This window comes from Pyrus communis, chromosome 1 (assembly GCF_041283825.1).
Source record: "Pyrus communis isolate YQ-2024b chromosome 1, ASM4128382v1, whole genome shotgun sequence".
Classification (NCBI taxonomy): domain Eukaryota; kingdom Viridiplantae; phylum Streptophyta; class Magnoliopsida; order Rosales; family Rosaceae; genus Pyrus; species Pyrus communis.
The window spans coordinates 23,591,210-23,598,888 of NC_142565.1; the positions used below are offsets into that span (position 1 = coordinate 23,591,210).

Consider the following 7,679-nt stretch of genomic DNA (forward strand, 5'->3'; position numbering starts at 1 on the left):
GTAGTGTTTCGAAGATCTGGAAATATTTAACCGTTAACTTGTTCTGAATTGTTGATATGTTATAGAACAAATGATGAGGAACAACTTCCATGAAGAAAGTATGTTGATCTGAACAAGAGAAAATGGAATTTCGAAGCCCACAACCGGTCTGATGGGTTGACAGAAAAAAATGAACAGTCACTTATCATACCTGAATTTCTAGAGTTGTACTGCTCCGATGGATCTCAAATTTGGGTATGTTGTAGTTACAAGTTAAGGAACAACTTTCATGAAGACAACTTTGTGATTCGTACTACAGAGGATGGTGTTAGATTGAAAATCTACTGCTCCCACTACATCGATTCCCTCCTCAACTTCCCCAGCTCCAACACCGCATCAGAGCAGGACCTCATCCACATTTCCTTCAACATGACTCTGCAACAACTCAGGTTGTTAGTGAAAATGAAAAGCAATTCCACCAAAGAAGGGAAAAGCAAGACAAACGAAAAGCTAAAAGCAGGAAAGAGTAGCAGAAAATAAAAAAAATTGAACAGTGAAATAATGAGAAAAAGCAAGGGAAATGGGGAAGAAGACATGGGCAAAGGGATGAGACCTTGGGTCTTATTTTTTTAGGAAGGTGTGACACAAAAATAAAGCTTCGTTACTTTGATAACTTTGCCACTACCAAGACACCTCCCTCAGCAACTATCCTCACTCGGAGACTTGGGGGACTCCTACCATATACCACTACACCTTGGTACTCGAAAGTTTCGCGACTACTGAGTGACTTGGATTTTTCAAGTCCCCAACCGAGAAGTTTTCCTCACTCGAGAAATTAAGGGAGCACTACTTCAACCTACAGGATCCACCCACGAAGTTTCAACATGCAAACTTTAACAAAATAAAAAATTCAAAGAACTCGGTGAATGATGCCTTAGTGTATTTAACACAACACGTTGAATGAAGTAAAACTTATTTATTGATATCTTCGATAAATTACAAATACGTGCATACACATGAATCAAAACAAACAAACAGGAGGGCGCCTTCACAAAGGTTGCTCAGGAGAAGTCTCAGCACTCGGCAAAGCCCCAGAAATAGGAGGCACCAGAGGGTGATTATTTGGAGCTTCAGTACTGGGCAGAACCCCAGAAAGATGAGGCACTAGAGGTTGATCATTTGGAGCTTCAGTATGTGGTACAGCCCCAGAGGATGAAGGCAATAAATGCCTTTCGAACAAACTCACAAACCTCTGATGATCATTTAAAATCTAACCCTCGGATTCCTGTAACTGGTCAAGCTTTCTCTTCATGGTTGTAGCATAGCTATGTGCGAGCATGTCTAACTATTCATTCTCGTGCTTAAGCCCTCTGATCTCCAGTTTGAGACTTATCACTTCAGCCGCCAACGATTCAACTTGGCAGGTTCAAGGAAAGAGGTGTTGGGCCATATTAGACACAGAACCTGCACACTGAACACTGAAAGCCAGAGAATCCTTAACAGCCAACTCATCGGACCTTTTGGAAAGTAGTCTATTGTCTTTGGGATTGAGAAGATTCTTGGCCACCACCGCAGCGGTCATATCATTCTTCATCACAGAGTCCCCAATAGTAAGGGGACCAGTATGAGATAAAAAGGATGGGCACCATATGTTATCCTGAGGAGACATGGCTACCTCTTCCACAACATTCAAGTCCAAACGACGGTCGGATGGGCCAGACATTCTCAGAAAAGATAAAGAAAAAATGAGGTACAGTAAGTCTCAGAAGTACGAAAATAAAGGAAGAATTCCAACAAGCAGTAACTCTCTGAACGTACTTCTTGAATGCAATTGGTGCCCCTATAAAACAAAGGGCAACAAGGCCATTTGTTCAAAAATCGAAGAGGCACCACTCTCCGAATTTTGAGAAGTAGATTTCCCTGAGTAAGATTTATTAGCAATCTTCAGACGCGACATCAGTTCCTCGGATACCAAGGATAACTTTGCCAAAGAACTCTGACAAAGTTAAGACGTGTAAATTTTGAAAGTCCAGCTACCCTACTATTACCCACAAGGGTAAAGGAACAGCACCACTGCTTGATAATTGGAAAATCCTTATGTGTGTCAACCTCTATGCTCCATGGCAACGTAGACTTGCAAAAATGCCCAACCTTTCTTCACATCCGAGAAAGCATTTCCAACAAGATTGCTTGCTCAGAAATCGAAGAGACACCGCTCTCCGAATCTCGAGAACTAGATCCCCAACAAGATTCCCTGCTCAGAAATCGAAGAGGCACCGCTCCCCTACCAACCAGCCACATCAAAGCAAGAATATCTCATATCATCAGGGTTGAAAGCAAGAGTATCCCATATCATGCTTTTTCCCTATCTTTTCCCTTGCCCTTGCTATTACTTACAGGACAAGGAGAAAGAATGCAATCAGTCAGAACCTGAAATCAAACTTCCGATCTAGAACTGATTGCCCGGAACCTTTGCCTGGTTGCTTGCCTAGCATTGCTCTCGAGTACTCATCTTCAACTATTGTCAAGGTAACGAATTCCTTCGGCAAATACCTCAAAACAGTTGGTACGATATTGGCTTTTTACACTGAAACTGCCAAACATGGATGAGTCATTGAGAAGTAATGATCTGAAGGACCATTTAAATGCAAAGGTTGCACACCATTTCTGCTATACAAAAGATTGAAGCAGAAGGTTCAACGACGAGGTAGAACAGATCACTGCAGCACAACGCCTTTCCATGGAACCGCACAATTCAGACGGAAGAGTCTAAGTCAAATCCAAGCTCGGCATCATTGCTCTAATTGAAAAGATCGAGAAGCCTCAACAGCCTTTTGCTAGCACCATCGTCGAAGAACAAAGCCTCACCATATCACATCCACTACTTTGTCAAACAGCAAAAGTATCCCATATCATCAGGATCGAACATACTCCAAATTTGACGGACTTGTTTTGACCCTCAAATTCTGGAGTCGGCTCGCTCCTTTGGAGGAAACCAAAAAACCCTCTAACCCAGTTCAAGAATACACCTGTGGAAAGTCAAGTACAACAAAGCACGTGCCGATTCATCCGTTACTTCTCCAAAAACAAGAGTATTTCATATCATCTCTTCTCCCTATCCTCTTTGTCCTTAGTGTTGAATGAGAGACAAGAAGAAGAAGAACAATCAGCCAAATGCTGAGATCAAGCTTCTGATCTAAGGCTGATTACTTGGAACTCTGATTACTTACCTTGTCTATCACCTCTTTCGGCAGATCTCCTCGCTCTGAGACTTGGGGGACTCCTACTATAGGGTTTGTATCACACTTGACCAAGCCCAAAACTACAGGTAATCTTCAAATGAAAATGATACATTACCTTGTGCGTCAACATCAGCTAAAGATACCATTCCTAAATAGAGGAAAAGTATTTCCAGAGAAGAGACCACATCTACCTATGGGGCAGAGGTAAGTGAAAATGTTATCACACTTCGGTACTTAGAAGTGTCATCATCACTCAATGGCTTAGATCTTGCAAGTCCCCAACCAAGGAGCTTCCCTCACTCGGGAACTTAGGGGAGCACTGTTTTTACAATACTGGACCAATCCTGAAACTACTGAGCACCGGTCAACAGCATACCGTCAAGGATCCACAAGAGTTTCCCTCCAACCAGGAGGCCAATCACAACACGACAAGTGTCGATATCAGAGACCAATCACAGCGCAACACGTGTCGATATCAGAGGCCAATCATAGCACAACATGTGTCAATGTCAGGACAAAGCTAGAAACTCTCTTCTCTAAAAAGGGATCATTCTCCAACAATAATCCCTAATGTCATTTGTACTAAACTATTCACTAGAACTCACTAAAGAAGAGCTTGAACCTATGTATTTGTGTAAACCCTTCACAACTAATGAGAACTCCTCTACTCCGTGGACGTAGCTAATCTGGGTGAACCACGTACATCTTGTGTTGTTTCCTTCCCTGTCTCTATCCATTTACATGCTTATCCACACTAATGACCAGAGCGATCTAGCGAAGGTCACAAACTTGACACTTTCTGTTGTACTAAAGTCCTCGTTGATTTTGTGCATCAACATGGTGAAAATAAATCAACAAAGTAATTAAATTAACTATAATGTCATCAAATCACGTTCTACTTAAGTCTTGTTAGAGACTGATTCAAAATAATTAATTTATCAAAAACAGTTTACTCGAAAACATAGTTTTCAAGGAATCCACTCACATGCAGTACGAGCATGTTTCCTCGATAGGCTCCTTGCCTTTGTCCAATTTAGCCGAACTTGTACCTATGAATGTATAATTTAGCCTTAATAAGCACTTTCTAATATTTCTCTAATTCAACACCTAAAAGTACTAATTAGACATTAAATTTGTACAAACAGAGTGCGTCACGTGATTCAGGACATCGAATAACCTAAGATTAGGTTTCTAGTCCTGCATAGCGCCCTTATGCGCCGGTTACGTGCTACCGTCGCTGGCAGACACGCTGTCATACTCATTGTCCCAGTCCGACAAGTAGACGTCGTAGTTGCAGTTGTTGGGGCCACGTGTTGGGCGTTGCAAAATCTAACATAAGGTAATGGAATATACCTTCTCTAGTTGAAGCAGGCCTAGTGCGGGCAAGGCAATCGTCCGGGGCACAAAAAAATTAGGGGCACCAAAACTATTAGGGTGATATATTATATATGTTTTTATCAGAGTATAAATTTATAAAATTTGGTTTAGTGACAAAGAAATTTAACTAAAACTAGTGGTTTTATTGTTTAAAATTAATGAGGAGGTCTTAGGTTCAAAACACCATGTGTGTTTATTTACATTCCAATTTTTATAAATTTCTTTTTATAACAGTATAAATTTATAAAATTTAGCTAAATGATCAAGAAGTTTAATTATAAACAATGGTTTTTATTGTTTAAAATTAACGAGAGGTCCTAAGTTCGAAATGCTATATACATTCTTATTTTTTTCAATTTTTTACAAATTTTTGTTTGGTTGTTAATTTATTTACTAGCTAGTAGTGATGTGGGTTGCTATTTTTAAATATCCGTTCCAATTCAAGTCTAATATTCAACAAAGAGTAAGGCATAGACTAATTTTTTAGACCAAATTTGCAAATAATATTACGTGTCATCAAAAAGTTTAATTTAGTGTTCATTCATTACATATACATATCCTTAAAGACTCAAAAATATTATTATATTTTTAGTCTCATATTAACGAGGTTAGTAAATAAGAAAAAATACCTCATGATTTATACAAAAGCATTTTAAAAGTTCAGATGGAAAACAAAATTCATAATCTATCTACTTGTAAGCCCGAAGTTTTTTGGTTTCCTTCTCTCGATACAAAATAAATTAGTTATTCCATGTTTTTAAATTATTGAGTTTGAAGAGTTTTTCTAAACATAATTTTATCAATGTCTTACGTGTGAAAACAAATAATTTTTTTATATAAAGTGAGGCCACATTTTTTAGCGTCCCCCTGGGCCTCAAAAATCTCTGGACCGGCCCTGGTGGAAGATTTTGTTCTCTCTAATGGAACTGTCGTTGTCGCTGTTAATTTTATCGGCATTCAGAGTTCATGTTATCGGCATTCGCCGTTAATGTTATTAGCGTTCGCTGTTCACCATCTCCGAATTCTGCAAAAAATCCAAAACACAGCCAGGCTTAGTTTAAGCTTGATTTTAACGAAAAAAAATTATCCCAACTCAACCAAAACCTCACAAAAAGGTTTAGAATCTTACCTAAACTCGGATTAAACGTGAACAGAGGGACATATGGAAGTTAAAACCTCAAAAATTCAACTAAAAAATTCTTGAATTTGTTTAAACCTCTCACCAGGTTTCAATCCAGGAAGAATTGGATCACTTCTAGGCTCGGACTCAATGAAAACTAGTCGGAACCTGCGCCGGCTTTTAAAAAACAATACAGTTGAATAATAGAAGTTAAAACCTCGAATTTCTAGATGAAATTCAACATAGGAAGCTAGAGAACATAACTAACAACATATTGATATCGAATTCAAGTTAAAGGTCTTGGGAATCACCGAGTTCCAACTCGAACTTGTCGGAAAACTTTGACTAAGAACTCAAGCTTGAGTTCTCCTCCTTCCCGTCACTAGATTGCACATGCAATCCATCCATTCGATTCCTCTGGTTGCTAGAATCTAAAGAAGGTGGTTTCCAGTTGAGATTTGGATGGGAAAGTGGTGATTGGGAGTGGTGGTACTTAGGGAGTTAGAGAGAGTTTAGAGAGAGAGTATGGAAGAAATGAGAGAGAGAGAGAGAGAGAGAGAAAGAGCCGGAGTGGGTTAAGTCTCACTAAACAATTTTCAAATTGAAATTACCATTTTGCCCTCGACCAATTTAAATTTGCACTCAACTCTCGTAACCCTAAATTTTATTCCTCTTTCGCCCATGCACTCTGTGACATCCCACATCGCCCAGGGGAGTGATCCTTAAATGTATATTCCCATCCCTACCTAGCACGAGGCCTTTTGGGAGCTCACTGGCTTTAGGTTCCATGGGAACTCCGAAGTGAAGCGAGTAGCGCGCGAGAGCACTCCCAAGATGGGTGACCCACTGGGAAGTTGCTCGTGAGTTCCCAAAAACAAAACCGTGAGGGTGTGCTGGGGGCCCAAAGCGGACAATATCGTGCTACGGTGGTGGAGCGGGCCCTGGATGTGGTGAACCCCGGGCCGGGATGTGACAATTTGGTATCAGAGCCTAACCCTGGCCGCGTGTGTGCCGACGAGGACGTCGGGCCCCTAAGGGGGTGGATTGTGACATCCCACATCGCCCAGGGGAGTGATCCTTAAATGTATATTCCCATCCCTACCTAGCATGAGGCCTTTTGGGAGCTCACTGGCTTTGGGTTCCATGGGAACTTCGAAGTTAAGCGAGTAGCGCCCGAGAGCACTCCCAGGATGGGTGACCCATCGGGAAGTTCTCTTGTGAGTTCCCAGAAACAAAACCGTGAGGGTGTGCAGGGGGCCCAAAGCGGACAATATCGTGCTACGGTGGTGGAGCGGGCCCGGGATGTGGTGAACCCCGGGCCGGGATATGACACACTCGTTAGTACGAAAACTAATTTATTAAAATAGGAAAATATGAGAAGTTGGAATTTAACTCAGCTCCATATTTATTCAAGACACCCAACTAAAGGTATTTTGGTCATTTCACATCTTTTAGAAACAAGATACATTATTTTAAAATACGGGTTGTAAAAACTAAACTATATTATGAAAATTTTGAGTTAATTCCAACTTCGGATAATCTAAAATTTTTTAATCTAGTATTATGATGCATTGTCTCTCTATGACAGGCAATACGATGTCTCTTTTTTTTTTTTTTTTTTTTTTTTTTTTTTTTTTTTTGGGAAATACCTCAAAAGGAGACAATTTCTTAATGTTGGGATAGAAATAGGACAAACCCATCATGCACAAGCCATGCACACCATGCACAAAACCGAAATTACTAAAATGCCCAAATATGAATACTAAAAATCCTTAGCTCATTTCATCACTGTTCTCATTTGCTGGAGAGGGATGTCGAGAGCTCTATAAGCTTTGGGTTTCTAGGTTGAGCTCAAATCTCTAAGCTCCAATTTCGAAGAGAGGGAAGTCAAGAGTGAAGCTTCGAAATGAGGGTTTCTCGTTTGCATCAATGTTCCATCCTTAAAGATATGATTTTTGTAC

At 40.3% G+C, this 7,679-nt stretch overlaps 1 pseudogene; it reads right to left on the reverse strand.

Annotated features, from left to right (window-relative positions):
* Window positions 1-1,027: 1,027 nt before the first annotated feature.
* Window positions 1,028-1,702, reverse strand: LOC148699393 (uncharacterized; annotated as a pseudogene).
* Between the last annotated feature and the right edge of the window lie 5,977 nt (window positions 1,703-7,679).